Source organism: Gorilla gorilla, chromosome 21, assembly GCF_029281585.2.
Source record: "Gorilla gorilla gorilla isolate KB3781 chromosome 21, NHGRI_mGorGor1-v2.1_pri, whole genome shotgun sequence".
Classification (NCBI taxonomy): Eukaryota; Metazoa; Chordata; class Mammalia; order Primates; family Hominidae; genus Gorilla; species Gorilla gorilla.
The window spans coordinates 31,572,725-31,588,549 of NC_073245.2; the positions used below are offsets into that span (position 1 = coordinate 31,572,725).

At 43.7% G+C, this 15,825-nt stretch overlaps 2 long non-coding RNA genes across 2 annotated transcripts in view; both read left to right on the forward strand.

Annotated features, from left to right (window-relative positions):
* Positions 1-3,300: 3,300 nt before the first annotated feature.
* LOC134757835 (uncharacterized) lies at positions 3,301-8,441 on the forward strand. Its single transcript, XR_010132372.1, has 3 exons — positions 3,301-3,552; positions 6,474-6,531; positions 7,029-8,441. It is a non-coding gene; the product is annotated as an uncharacterized lncRNA (long non-coding RNA).
* Positions 8,442-9,607: 1,166 nt separating this feature from the next.
* Positions 9,608-15,825, forward strand: part of LOC109024281 (uncharacterized) — a 76,045-nt gene continuing 69,827 nt past the window's right edge. Inside the window, exons 1-2 of the long non-coding RNA XR_010132373.1 lie at positions 9,608-10,515; positions 10,927-11,031. This is a non-coding gene — a long non-coding RNA (uncharacterized lncRNA). The remainder of the gene's footprint in view (positions 10,516-10,926; positions 11,032-15,825) is intronic.

Below are 15,825 nucleotides of genomic sequence, written 5' to 3' on the forward strand. Positions count from 1 at the left end.
ATCTATACACCAAGTTCATGTAGGATTGGTATTTTTATGACATTGAGCCCTTCAGTGCACGAATACGGTGTTGCTCCTCATTTATTTAGGTCTTCCTTAATAAAAATTTACAGTTTTCTGCATAGAGGTCTTGAAATGTTTTGTTAGATTTATTCCTAGGTACTTGATATTCCTTTCAACACGAATGTAAATGATATATTTTTCTTTTAAATTAATATTCTAGCCGTTTGTTACTAACACAGAGAAATGTAGTCGATTGTTGTGTAATGAGTAGCCTTGTGAAACTCACAGTTTCTAATATCTTATTCTGTCAGTTTTCTATGTATTCAATCATTATCTTCAAAATAACAATACTTTTGCTCTTTCCTTTTTAAATCTTTGTGCATTTTAGTATATTTTTCTTGTCTTACTCTATTGGCTGAAACCTCTACTCTAAATGTTGAAGGGAAGTGGTTATTATGGGCATCTTTGTCCTTGTCATGATTTCCAGAGGAAAGTATTTAATATTTCATTATTAAGTTAGATATTTGCTGAAGATTTATTGTAGGTAAGCAATATCACATTAATAAGTCCCCTTCTTTTTCTAGTTTGTTGATAGTATTTATTTTAAATAATAAATGAATGTTACACCTTGTACTTGATTTTTGGATCTGTGAAACAATCACGTTCTTGCTTTATATTCTCAGTGTGATGAATTACATTGATTGATTTTTTTAACATTAAGTCAGCTTTGTGTCTTTGAGATAAACTAAATTTAGTAATGAAGTATCCTTCTATTTCATATCCCTGGATTCAGACTGACTTTTTCTGTTGTTTAGAATTTTTGCTTCTACAGTCATACATGATATTCATCTGTCATCTCCCTTCCACTACGAATTAAGTTTTCAAGTCTATATTAGTCTCAAAAATGAGTTGAAGAATATACTTTCTTCCATTTTCTGAAAGACAGTCTAAAAGATTGGAGTTATTTCTCACTTAAATATTTTGTGAAATTTATACATATGCAACTTCATTACCTAAAAAGGGCCATCTTCCAAATTACATTAAAATTTACACAATTACATAAAATTTCAATTGTAATAAGTTATAATCATGTAAAATTACAACCACATAATTAAAAAATTTAAAATGACAAATAGATAAAAATCACATAAATTACAATTTTATAAAAACTACATAATACATTACAAAATTACATGACAAAACCTTCCTCAAAACAGGCTTTGGAGTCAGACTGTCTCTGTATGAATGTTGGCGCTGAGGACAGGCTGTGCAATCCTGTGCCAATCTCTTTACTCCTCTGACCTCTCAACGTCCTTATCTACCATGGTCCCTCTACCTCCTTCAAATGTCAGGAGGAGTAAATGAAACAATGATATGTAAATCAATTCGCCCTGAGCTTGGTCTATAAAAGGTGTTTAATATTTGGTAACAACATTCATGATTATATGTTAATAATTTATTCACTCAAGTGTTTATTGAGCATCTATTGTGGGGCCAGGCATGCTGGATACTGGGAAAGCAACGGGAGGCAAAATTGGATGCGGCCTTTCATGCACCCGGAGCAAGGATTCAGCGTTTGTTCCTGCAGAACCATGACCCACCCCCACTGAAATGAAATGGAGGCCAGTGTTTACCGGGCCACCTCTGCGTACCTCTTTTGAGCTCTGCATATTGCTTTTGTGCCAGATGGGCAAGAATAAATGAAAGCAGCCATTTCTGCTAGGGAGCAATCAGAGCTTAATATTGAGCTTTTTGGAAACTGACTCGTAGCAGTCATAGGCAAGGACCACTTCCTTGAGGAAATGAATGAAGACGTCTTGCTTTTCCTAAGCTAGGTTCCCCGTTTGTATTTCTTGACAAGGGCCAAATGTGTCATACAAAGGACTGTTTTCATTGTCCCTGTTTTTCACAGTTTCCTCCAAGCCCCACCAGCTTCTCTGCTTCTGCAGGAAGTTTACCAGGAAACAGGTGCACAAAAGGAAGAATTTGCGGAGGCCCTGGCAAACTGGAAACTGAATCCAGGTGGCCAAGGTCTAATCCTCCCCTACACCAGGTAATTTCTCTCCCTTGCATCTGAGCTTGTGAAGTCAATAGTTCTCAGGTGGCCCATGACTCCTCCAGTACTTCTGGAAATCTTTGCACCAGTGCCTTTATTTTTTATTTTTTATTTTTTGCCATACATGGCTTTGATTCTCTGCTACACATTTCTCAGATGGTTTTATGAGACCTCAGGAATAATACCTATTTCTTGGCTTTGTGTGAGGACTCAGTGAAACATGTTAGGAATGCTGTGATGTCTGGTTGGCAGCGCAGAATAAGGGCTCATTTATTGGACTGGTTGTTGGGTCAGGTGGGGCAGTCTATCTGTAGATATACAGACACATAGACCAATGAACATACAGATGGAGATACAGCTATAGATAGATGCACATGTACACATACATATAGTGTATTCACATACATGTATTAATTCAACATTTTTTCTTTTTTGAGATAGAGTCTGAGTCTGTCACCCAGGCTGGAGTGCAGTGGTGCGATCTCAGCTCACTGCAACCTCTGCCTCCTGGGTTCAAGAGATTCTCATGCCTCAGTCTCCCTAGTAGCTGAAATTACAGATGTGTGCCACCACCAAGCCTAGCAATTTTTTTTTTTTTTGTATTTTTAGTAGAGACAGTGTTTCGCCATGTTGGCCAAGCTGGTTTTGAACTCCTGATCTCAAGTGATCTGCCCTCCTTGGCCTCCCAAAGTGCTGGGATTACAGGTGCGAGCCACTGTGTCTGGCCTAATTCAACACTTTAACAAATAATCCAGTGCCTACTATATGCAATTCACTGTATTCATATTTACATGAGTGGATCAATTATTAGTCCTATTTGTGAAATCCAAAGAAAGAATCTAACATTTGAGTTTACGTAAGAAGTGTTGGAAAAACTGTTTTCCCAAATGAGCTAAGATGGAGCAATGGGACTTTTAGGAGTGGGCTTCACAAGTTACCTGCTAATCATTGATCTCAATGTAGGCTAATCCCGGGCAGTGAGAGATGGCCATTCGAGGGCAACACTGCAGAAGACCTGGCATTCTGCCTCCTTGTGGAGTCAGACTTCGGTCCCCTGCAGTGTGCCATTGTGGGGGCATCAGATGCTGATGGGCAGAATGAATGTGGAGGAAGTTGGCTTCACTAGGGCAAGGAATGAATGGCCACCACTGCTTTTGTGCCAAAGGACTAAGCCTCCCTGGGAGAGAGGACAAGAACAGGCTGGAGGAGGGGTGCCCTTCATCATCTTGTGAGCATCTGGGCCAAGTTCAGGGCTGGTGCTCTCGTTCAGATAGATTTAGCTGGTGGTGCAGAGATCCGTGAGCTTGCTTTTACAGGACTTTAATGATATATAAAAGCAGCACGAGGTGCTCCTGACTGTGGATTAATTTGGAGATGACTTTCTCTGTTGAAGAGGGGCAAGACTCTCACGAGTTCTTAAAAATGCACTTGTTTGGTATGAGAATGAAAAGCAGTGGCTGAAGAACTAATCTTCAATGGGCAAGCCTTCTCTGGTAAGTTAAAAAATTCAGGCTGGGATTTAGAGGAATTCATGCTTGTGTAAGGATTAGGGCATGCCAAAGTGAAAACTCCAGTATGCAAAAGTATTACTGAGAGGCGATTTAGAAATACAGATACTTGCGTTTATTTGACAGATCTGGAGCAGTTACTGTCTGCTGCAAAGGTTGCCACTACGGATGCAAGAGGAAATGGCCCTCATGATTTCTGTTTGATTGTGGCCACCAAGACTAAATGGCGGAATGTAGGAATTACAAAAGCATGGAGGAAGGGAGGGAATTTTTGCAACTCATGAATAACCTTGTAAATGGAAAAGCCTGTTTTACCCCTGAAAAAGGAATAAAAGACTTGAGTTTACATGAGAAGTGTTAAAAAAAATTTCCCGTATACCCTTGCCTTCTGGTTAATTCCATTTTAAAATTGTAATTTAAAGCTAAATTAAAAGTAAGCCAATGTTGTGGAGGTGTGGAGTGGAATACAGGTACCTCAGCCCCACTTCCCAAGATCTGGATTTAGCTGGTCTGAGATAGATCCTAAACTCTGAATTTCTAACAAGCTCCCAGGTATGCTGATGCTGCTGGTCTGCACGTCATACCTGGGGTGGCACTGAGTGAGAGGTTGTTAGTTTTCCATTTTTGAAGGTGTTGAGCAGAGAATGGTTCTCAAATTTGGCTACATTAGAGTCAACTGGGGAGCTTTAAAAAAGCCCTAGTATCCTGACTGCATCCCAGATCAACAACAGCAGAAAGTCCCATAAAAGCAAGCTCATGGATCTCTGCATCACCAGCTACATCCATCTGAACAAGAGCACCAGCACTGAACTTGGCCCAGATGCTCACAAGATAATGAAGGCTGTGGGGTTCAGGCATCTGTATTTTTAATAGCTTCCCACATAGTTCAATGTGTAGCCGAGGTGAAGAACTGCTGCTCTAGGAGGAAATTATGTGAGGCAACGGCAACCAAAGGTCTTAGTCATCATGAGGTGTCAGAATCACTTTGGAGACCACGAATATTTTGTAACCCTTCCTGTCCTATCTTGAAATGAAATTCACAGATTGTATAATCTACTTACATGCATCATTAAAAAAAGTTCTTTCTGTAATATAAAGGAGAAACAAAAGAGAAGTTGAAAAAGGTAACTTTTGGTAAACACACACACACACACACACACACACACACACACATATTCGATAGGTAAATGCTTGGGCACAAGCTCTCTAGAAGACGTAATAAAGTATCCAGGTGTTTGTCTTGTAAGAATGTGATCCCGACAACCCCAGAGCCAGGCCAAGCCTGGAGCACAGGACCAGTGACTCAGACACTACCGGCTTGGCGTCATGGTGCCGTGGTTTTCCATACTGGTGAAAAACGCTCAGTAAATTTCTGGGCACAGCAACACACGTTAACTGACTCTGGGTTCCTGCATATTCCGCTCATACTAAACCAGGCGATAATGCTCTATGATTACGTGTCAGAGAGTTAGGGTCTAGGGTAGGTAATTAGCAACTGGTTGTTCACCGACATGCATTTCAAGCTGAATTTTGAGCATTTCAGAAATTCTAGCTTCCCTCTTCCTCCCCCAAATGCGAAGATGTCTCCACTATAATTGAGCAATCACAAACGGCCCCCTCCAATGTCTCAGGGCTCCCCGTTGAACACCCATGTGGAATAAGGAGTGAAGGTGAGCTCACTGAAATGCACTCGATGCCAGTTCCACCTTCCACACCGGAGCAGCGTCCCGCAGACAGGGCTGGTGGGCGAAACTGGTGGGCAAAATGGGGTGGGCTGGCTAAAGGACTCCCACCCCAAATGGCTGCAGGGGCCTATTCGAGGGAGTGGAGAGAGAAGGGCTGCGGGCTTCCAGCCAAGCTTTACCCTCACTGAAAGTTCAGGTTCAGGGCCCAGTCCCCCAGCGTGAAAAGGGACCCTTATAAAGAGGTAAACGGGCTTCCTTCAAATCCCCTGCACCTGCGCCCCCTCCCGCAAAGATAATCCTGGGAAATATTTAGCGATCTCCAGTGCCCTCTAGTGGCAGATACTTGTCATGCCAGGCACCAAAAGATGGTTAATTTAATTTTTATTGTTTAAAAACATCACACAAGCCCATGCAGGTTCATACAGTAACAATCTCAAGCTTTCCTGCATTTCCTTTTATCATCCCGATCTTACTACACCCCTAGAGAACATTTCCATTCCTTTCCTATGCATTTACAAATGATATATATGTATATTATATATTCGTTTCTATATGTTACAGAGATGTAGACATGTAGAAATATACATTACATGTGCACATATGAAGTGTATGACTTATACATAAGCATAAAATATATTTTGTATGGCATATATGTGTATATATTTTATATTTACAAATGTAAAAATATTTTAAAACTTTATATAAATATATAAAAATATAATACATTTAATTATATGCTTTATACAATATGTTTATATAAAGTTTATGCTTATGTTGATAATATATTTTTATGTACTATATAAAGTCTGAAAATATATTGTATAAGGTTTATTTTTATTTTTATTTATTTATTTTTGAGACAGGGTCTTTCTCTGTTGCCCAGGCTGGAGTGCAATGGCACAGTTCACTGCAGCCCCGAACTCCTGGGCTCAAGGGATCCCCCCACCTGAGCCTCCGAAGTAGCTAGGACTACAGGTGCAAGTTGCCATGCCTGGCTAATTTTTTGTAGAGACAGGATCTCCCTGCGATGCTCAGGCTAGTCTTGAACTACTGGGTTCAAGCAATCCTCCCGTCTTGGCCTCCCAAAGTGCTTGAATTACAGCTGTGAACCACACACCCGGCCTGAGGTTTTTAAGCACAAAGTGATCTGACTGTTTTACTGCTGCATGCTGTTGTGCAGTGTGGAAATAACCTGATTTGTTTGATTTTTCTCCCCTACAGATGGACATTTAGATGGCTTTCATTTTTCTTCCATTGCAAGAATACTTTGTACATATATGTGAGTTTTTCTATAAGAAACACTTCCAGCTTTTCATTTAAGTCAGAAACTCAAATCTGAAATGCAAATCTGAAATAAAACTGTGAAGGGTTAGAAATCATCCCGCCAAAGGAGTGAGGTGAAGGGAAGTTTTATAAAATTGGAATGGAAGGAAAAGGCTGGAGAGGAGTGGGATGGCATGGCTGAGAGGGAGATAGGAGGCTGGATATGGGTGAGGGGTGGGAAGTGTGGGATGGCGTGGCTGAGAGGGAGATAGGAGGCTGGATATGGGTGAGGGGTGGGAAGTGTGGGATGGCGTGGCTGAGAGAGAGATAGGAGTCTGGGTATGGGTGAGGGGTGGGAATTGGGAACACTGTTTTCACCTAAAGCTGTATTCAGGGCCTGGGGTTTTTGTTTTTGTATTTATTTAGAAAATAGATAAAACTTTTATCTGGTTCAAAATTCGACAACAACAGAAAGGTGTTAGATCTCATCTTCCTTATTCTTCTGTCTTCCAGCCGCACCGTTCTCCCCCGCAGAGCCAACCAAAGTAATCAGCGTCTTCTGTATCCTTCCACAGATAGCTCATGCATAAGCAAAAAGAAAAAAAAAGTTTCTTTCTCTTTCTCATTTTCCCTTCAAAAACCACCAATAATTGTACCTGACATACATAGCCTGCCCCTTTTCCTCATTAAATAATGGGAGATTATGTCATTAGGAAGAAACAGATTTCTTCATTCCCTTTGCCTGGCATTCCATTATGTGGATGAGCTGTTATTTATTTAAGCAGTCCCCACCTGAAGGACATCTTGGTTGGTTCCAATCTTTGCTATGACAACAGTGCCACAATGAGTAGCCTTGTACAACTGTCATTATGTGCATGTGTGGGGACACATGTAGGATACAGTCTTGGTAGTGGAATTCCTGTCTCAGAGGGTTTTTTTAAAAAGAACTGCAAGTTGCCGTCTGTGGAAGCCTTGCCAGTTTGTACCCTTGTGTGATCCGCTTCACCTCTACCGGCACCGGAGTCACTGAGTGTTATGTTATTTGCCAACTGGATAAGTGAAAAATGGTATCTCAGGGCACATTATGGGACATGTTAAAGTATAAGTGCAGCCAAATATCTTTTCAAACACTGATGAGGGGCCCTGGAGTTTTAGTGCCTTTCTTTAGAGGAATCTTGGGTGCTGGTCTTACTGACTCGGAGCCTCTTCCTCAATCTGCATCGCCTTAGCTGACCCCAGTGCACTTTAGGGCATCACGTGGATTTGGGGTTTTCTCATCCTGCTCTCCTTCCTTTGGGAGTGGCCTCCAAGGCAGCCGTCTTCCCATTCCCCTTGCTTCCCTCCTATCTCCATCTCAGCCACGCCATCCCACTCCTGTCCACAAGCCGGGTGCATGAGCCATTCCAGAGGGACTTTACCTTGCTGGAATGAAGGTGGTAAGGGGCCTGGGTGTTGTGCTTCTCCCTCCTTGGGCTCTGGTGCTCTGGCTCCCAGACTGTGACTCACGATCCTCTCGCGTCCCATGTGCGTGACCTCTCCGTCCGAGAGCACAAGCAATTCTCAAACAGCCACTTGAGCTGGACGCCCCCGGACATGCCCTGCACTTTTCCAGCTTTACATCCTGGCCTGTGTTGCCCCCTCCATGTGTGATGCCCTCCTTGAGTCCGGCATGGGTGCACGGCTGCCCGCTCCAGCAGGTCAACCCTTGGGCCCATGAACTTCCCCTACACACGCTCTTGTGGCACCAACTGTCTTCCTAGGTGGTGGCCACACCAGGAAACATTTCCCAGCCTCTCACTGCTCTTGAAAATTGTATCATCAAATAGCAGCACATGTTAAACAGTTAAGAAGAAAATTAACACGCAAAATTAACAGAAGAGAGGGAAGAAAGAGAAAATGCAATCTGCCCAAAGCTGTTCTTGACAATTTTTGGAGTGATTTAATGTTATTTTAAGTTTTATGAAGAAAGTACAATCATCAATATTTGTATCTTGCTATTTCATATTCACTGCAATGTAATATGTAAAAGTTACCACAGGGACACTAAGTGGTAAAGAGTTAATGGTCTTCCCATCCACTAAGTGCGTGGAACCAGAACTGAACAGGGGCCTGATTCCCACTGCCTGAGGCCAAATTTCCATCCACGCCAAGCATGCTTTTCAGCATCTCCACCTTCAACTGCTGTTATCTGTCTGCCCTAGCTTCTTCCAGCGCCCCAGGGAAAAAGCTGCATCACATTTTGGAGGGAAATAAAGAGAGAGAACTAAAGACCTATTGGATTTCAGCCTTTGGTTGGTGGTTAATAACCTAGATAGCTCAGGCGTTTTCCAGGCTGGAGTGCAGTGGTGCCATCATAGCTTACTGCAGCCTCGAACGCCTGGGCTCAAGCAATCCTCCTGCCTCAGCCTCCTAAGTTGCCTAGTTAATTTAAAAAATATTTTGTAAAGACAAGGGCTTCACTATGTTGCCCAGGCTGGTCCCAAACTCTTAGCCTCAGGAGATCCTCCTGCCTTGGTATCCCAAAGTGTTAGGGTTATAGGCCTGAGCCACTACACTTGGCCCAAGAATTTACTTAAAGAGGTGGGATGAGCAAAGAGTTCCTGGAGGGAAGCTAGCTTTCACCTGCCTTCCTGCTACCTGGAAGGTGCTGTTTGTGAATTCAGGATTCATCTGTCCACATTGATGGTTTTCTTAGCTTGTGAGGTTACTGAAACACAATTATTATAGATAGAAAACTTTCCCCAGTGGCCCCTTGAGACAGGTTGAATAATGTCACTTAATCTCTATAACCTTCCTCTGAAATAGGCATGGTCACTCTCTCTTTTAATGATGAGAAAAACAGGAGAAGAGAAGTCCATAGGAGGATGGAAACTTGGCCTCAGGCGGTGGGGCTCAGGCCCCTGTTCTGTTCTGGTTCCATGCACTTAGTGGATGGGAAGACCACTAACTCTTTACCACTTAGTGTCACTGTGGCAGCTTTTACACATTGAATTGCAGTGAATATGAAATAGCAAGATACAAATATTAATACAATTGCACTTACTGCATAAAGCTTAAAATAATGTGAAGTCACTCAAAAAAAGGTCAAGAACAGCTTTGGGGCAGATACCTACCTACCTACCTACCTTCCTTCCTTCCTTCCTTCCTTCCTTCCTTCCTTCCTTCCTTCCTTCCTTCCTTCCTTCCTTCCTTCCTATGGAGATATTGTTACAGGGAGGCCTATGGGATCCTGCCTAACTAGTTTTGGAGGCAAATGCTATGTGGGGGCTTGTAGGAGGCAGCGCTGTGCTTGCTGGAGTTAAGCTCTAACCTGAGTTGGGTTTGCATCCAGCTGCTGGTTGGTCCAGGGAGGTCTCCAGCTGCTGCTTGGAAACCAACAAAAACAGTAGTGAGTTCCAGAAACGTTGGAGTAAGGTGGTGACTTGGTGATAAAAAGTCTTTCTGGAGGAAAGGGAAAACACTCCCATTTTATTATCTGTGAAATCTGGTGGCCAATGAAACCACTTCCCACTGACTTGGGTGGGGAAGGCAGATACTTAGATTCACGTTCCCAAAGGAGAACATTATGCAATGGAAGATGTAGCTTCGCAGTATATCCCACTCTGTCAGGACTCTGTGCTGCACATAAACTCTGATGTGAAAGGCATTCTTCCTCCCTGGGATTGTGCAGTTCCCAGGCTGGGCAGCTGTATACTCTAGCCCTGGATAGGTTGATTTGTTTGCTAGCAGGTATACAGAGATAATGCATTTTATATGCAGCGTTAGTGTCTTTTAAAAAGAGAAAGCTGAAAAAGCCTGAAGACATAAAAAACAATCTATTCACTCCTGCACCTCTCCCTTCTGCAGACACAGAACTTCCCTGGCAGCTCTGATCTGGGGGCTTCCTGTAGGTGCGAAGACCTGGTTCTTCAGACTCCATCCATGGAAGGAGGGAACACCAGTCACGGGGAGGTGGGCTCTGCACTGGGTTCCAGACACAGCAAAACAGGGCCTGGCATAGGTAAGAAGGGGAAAAGGAGGCCCTAGTCAAAGGGCAGGGCAGCCTCAAAGTTGACCCCAAGTCTGGGACCAGGGGGTACTTCTGCTCCCTTCTGTACCCAGAGTCGAAAGAAACAGTTCATTCCTCTTAACCCTTTCATTGAATCCTCCCTGCAACTTGGCATCCCTGAAACCACATAGAGAAATCACTTCTGTTGTAAACCCTTTCTTGGTGGCCCCCTGTGGCAGCAGTGACTTAAAGCCTCATCACTCATGATAGTTGTGTTCTATAAAGCTGCCACGAACACTGAACTAGTAGACGCTGAATCGTTGCTCCTAGGAGAAGCATAGGGTTAGATTCCTGCTGGCCTCTGGTCATGTTTTGTCAACTGAGCGGTACATAACATCATTCTATGTATGTTTCTGTTGACAGATGCCTTGTTTGAGGTGTAGTGTGAATCCATTAGCACTGAACTCAGGACCAGCAACGGTGTGACTCAGGCCTGAAGGAAGCTTTTCTAGCACATGGATTTCCTCTGTAAGTCACCTCACAGCCTCTCATGCCTGGGAACTCTAGCCAGCACTGCAGCACGATGCCTAGGGCCATTATAAATGTGAAATCACCAAAGAAACCCCACAAAAATGTGAAAATCACGGCACTAAATAGACCACAAAAAGGATGCTTGTTTGCAGTATGAGAACTGGAACCAGAAGGTAGGATGTCATCTTGTTCTTCCTTAGCACTGGATGACTCAAATTTCTCTCCACTCTGCCAGTGTCGTTGAATGTCATCTTGTTCTTCCTTAGCACTGGATGACTCAAATTTCTCTCCACTCTGCCAGTGTCGTTGAATGACCAGGAAATTGCTGGGAATATTGATTTTGGGATAACAAATAAATTTTATTGACTAGCTGAATTTGAAAATATGGAGTCCACAAATAATAAGGGTTGTTTGCATCTTGAGTTAATTGCCATTTAAAAACAATGTCCTTTTCCAGTTTGTTCATTCATCGTGGTCCAGGTCTCAAAAGTGATTCCTCCCAGGGGTCAGGTGGGCAGTGCCAGGGTCTGGTGGTGACTCAGGTGGAATAGAGGTCACTGGCCTTGTCCAAAGGAGGCTGCAGGTCCTTTCCTCCTGCAAGCTTGGTAGGGGTTGGGGCCTCATCAATTTTTCTTGGGAGGGGCCCATAGTGGCATCTGTGTGAGTGTGGCCAGGGATGTCTCTGGAAGAGGGGGTTGCAGACTGAGATTTTCTGTTTATTTGGAGGGTGATTTTGGGGTGCTGAAGGGCACTGGGGTGTCTAGGGCTTCCTATATCTTCCATTAGTGCTACCTCTGGGACTCCACTTTGTCAGAGTTCCTGATATTTCATGAGAAAGCTGGAAATCCAGGTTTTTTTTTTAAATCAGAAATGTCAGGATTTAAAAATATAAGCAGCTAACTAAAAATTCAAAAATCCCTAACCATTGTGCAAGCCAAATGAAACAGGCATAATAAACATGAGCTGCTATGTTCCTAGGTGCCTGGTCAGCTGGGATACAGGTGAGGGGCTGACGGCAGGTGCAGGTGACCGCCTTGCCCACTGCCTGTCCATTCCATGTGGTGTTGCTTGGACCCATTAACATTGTCTGCCTCATATTTCTGTTTGAAGAAAGTTCTGCTACTGTGGGTGAGTCTTGTCTATATTGAGAGCAGGGTTGAGCTGCAGTTGGTTATAAAGTCTACCTTCAGTGGGATATTATAAGGGTTCACATGAATTGAATTAACAACATTTTTATATCTGAGGCTACACAATCCTAAAGGAAATGTGACTTCTACAGAGAGAATGAAGATGTTCCTAGCACTTTCAAGTATATCGAGCGTTCCTCCAATAAGTGTATTTTTTTCATCTTGTGCATCTTGTGTATGAAAGCTTTCTGTGAGGTTATGTCCATGAAAACAAACGCCTTTTTTTCTTTTCCTAATAAAAGCGGAATAATGAAAGATAAGGTTAAGGTTACACCATGGCTACAGTGGTTGTCAACAAGCCTTTTGAGATTGTCTTTTTCTGTTGAAATCAGTTAATGAATTGGAGTTTTCCACTGAGCTCACAGACGGTAGTTTTTCAGATCTGGGAGCAGATAATCAGAGAGACACTTTTTCCATGCAGCATGTTGAAGGGCATCATTTGGTCTTGTGGCTACACCAACTGAGTCTGGTCCAGGACCAATCTCGCTAATTACCACAGGTGGACCTTTGGCCCAAGGAAGCAAACAAGGCTTTGGGGCACTTCTCCATGGCCACCTTGGGACCCTTCAGAAGTGATAAGCCACCAATCTGGAAGCTGCTTGGGTGATAATGATTCTCGAATGGGCTTTTATGTGGACTAGCAACATGACCTAAGGCACCAGGGATAACAGAAAGGACACTTTTTATGCAGCTTGAAATGTGAGTAGAGAGCAAAACAGATTTCAAAAGATGAGCACCGCTGCTCTCTCGACATTATAAAGTGTCTTCTGAGTGACAACAATGCATCCTTGTGCATGAATTGCACTTAAGCTTTGTATTTTTGGAAAATAACAATCCGTGTTTTCTGGTTACTATAGACCCAGTGTGGGCCTAGAGGTTTTATGTGTGCAGGACCTCATTCGTGTAACCCTTTCAGTGATTGGGAGGGGCAGGAGTGGTTCTTGCCCCCATTTTACAGGGGAGGAGACTGAGATCCCTAAGCTAGTGAAGGATCCAGCTGGGACTCTCGAGCTGAAGTCTGTGGATCCCAAAGCTTGTGCTTGTTGAGGATCAAGAGACTACAGAACTTGCAGTGACTTGGATGTGGCAGGAACTCATTTCACTTATCTTTTCTCAAGACATGGATGGTGGGAGTCGTCAGGCTGATAGAGCATCTGACGGTAAGTTAAAAGAACTTTAGCCTGGTTAGTAGTGTGTTTGGAATCACCTTGTAGGGTTTACCTTAAATCATGGGGATTGTTGCAAATTCATTATCTATGTAAAAAAAAAAAAAAGCCTCTCAGTGATGCCAGGGGAGGGCCATTGTGGATTACTGCTTGATTAATCATGGCTGAGTAGGGAGAGTTGCTGTCATTTTCCTTTTTCTCTTGTTTCTGTGAAGTTCCTCACCTTCCTATCTCAGCCAGATGTCTTCATCAACCCCATCTCCTCCCAGCTCCTTGGGAAACTTACCACATCTGTTTTCTTTTTACTTTTGAATAGTCTTTTTCTGTCAGCTGGACTCTTCTTATTTTCTTTTTCACCAATGTTGCAAAAGTTGAAAGAATTGTACAGAGAAAATCACGCACTTACCACCCAGATGCCACAACTGGCATTTGCTGTATGTGCTGGATCACACATCTGGTCTTCTGTCCATTCTTCTAACCGCCCACCAAGACTTTAAAAAAATGCATTTCAAAGCAGGTTGCAGACATTATATACTCGCTTCCTACACACTTCAGCCTGCATACCACTGACCAGATTTCGAGATTCATTTTTGTTGCTTTTTCTGTTAAGTAAAAATTTACAGTGAAATGCATAATTCTCACATGTAGCATTGGGCAAGTTTTCCCCATTAGCTTTTAATACATCTGCTAATCTCTTCTATTAAAAAATCAAGCCAAATCTGCCCTCACCTCAGGCCTATTCAGCTACTGCCTCGAGTTGCTCCTCCTCATTTCCAATCAGACTTTTCGAAAGCACTGTACCCGTTTCTTCTCTCCAGCCTCTCCCTGCACCCATCTGGCCCCTTCCCTACCCATCCTGCCATCTTCACTGAGGTTACCAATTCCTTCTGTGTCACCAAATCAAGGGATATTTTCTAGTCATCACTCTCCTTAGCCCTAGGTGTGGCACCTCAAGCTCCTTTCCTCTGGACACACTCCCTTGCCTGACTTGCAGGGTGTCACGCTCCCTGGGCTTTCCCCCCAGCCCTCTGGCCACTTTCTTTCTCTCATTTGAAGTCTCTTTCACCATTTTATTCTCTGAAATTAAGTATTGGAATTGCGCAGGGCTCAGCAATTCCATACGTTTTTCCTGACTCCATATTTTCACCGACATGGTCTCATCCTCTTCTGTGGTTTCAATTTCTGCCCCCACACACATGACCCTCACATTTGCGTGCTGCCTGGCATCTCTCCTGGAGCTCTAGGCCTGTATTCCAGCTCAGTGCCCCTTCTTAGATGGTCCAGAAGCACCTAACATGTTCATGTCCAAAACCTGAATCAGTTTTTCCTCTTCACGCTTGTTCTCTGTTTTAGTCCATTTTGTGTTGCTAGAATGGAATATCTGAGGCTGGGTAATTTATAAAGAAAAAAGGTTTGTTGGCTTATGATTCTGATGGTTGGAAAGTTCATGATTGGGCCTCTGCATCTGGTGAGGGCCTCAGGCTGCTTCCACTCATGGTGAAAGGGGAACCCCGGCTCGCAGAGATCACTGGTGAGAGAGGAAGCAAGAGAGAGTCGGGAGGTGCCAGGCTCTTTTTAACAAGCAGCTCTTGCTGGAACTAATAGAGTGAGAACTCACTCACTCCCATGGGAGGGCATTATTCTGTTCATGGGAAATCTACCCCATGACCCAAACACCTCCCACTAGTCCCCACTTCCCAGCATTGACACACTGGAATCAGACTTCAGCAGGAGATTTGGTGGAAACAAACCACGTTCAAACCACAGCATCCTCCTCTAGGATTCCCCCAGCACAGGGAGTGGCGTTACCATTAACTCAGGGGGCATTGCTTGTCCCTCCTCCATTGACAAATTGTATTGATTTTGCTTCTTACAATTATGTCTTGATGCCACCTTCTGCTTCTCTCCACTGCCATAGTCAGGGTTCATATCCAGCTGGGCCTCCCACCCTCTTGACTCCCTCCCAGCATGCATTCTCCATCCAGTAGCCAGAGTTCTGTTCTCAAAACACTAGCCTGGTCCTGGTGCTCCCCTGCCTACACCCCCCAGTGGATTTCCAGTGTCTTCTGTCTTTGCAGGGATTGCAAGGATCTTCTGGGTCAGGCCCCTGCTCACCTCTTCAGGCCCCTCTCCCTACCCCCCGACCCCACCACTTTCTGATCTCCAACCTCACCAGCCCATCATGCCTTGTTTCCTCCCACTGCTGGTCTCTGCCCATGCTCTTCCCTCTTCAGGAAGCCCTTGCCCCTCTCCTTGCCTGCCCAGGCCTCCCCATATACACAACTTGTCCTGCAAATGCCTCCTTCATGTTATGTGTCCCATGATGCCACATGCCTCTCCTTTCAGATACTTAGCATGGCCACACTTTTATATTTCACTGTGAGCATCTTTGATTAATGTCCTCTTCCTCATGGAAGCTTCATGACTATATTTTTTTC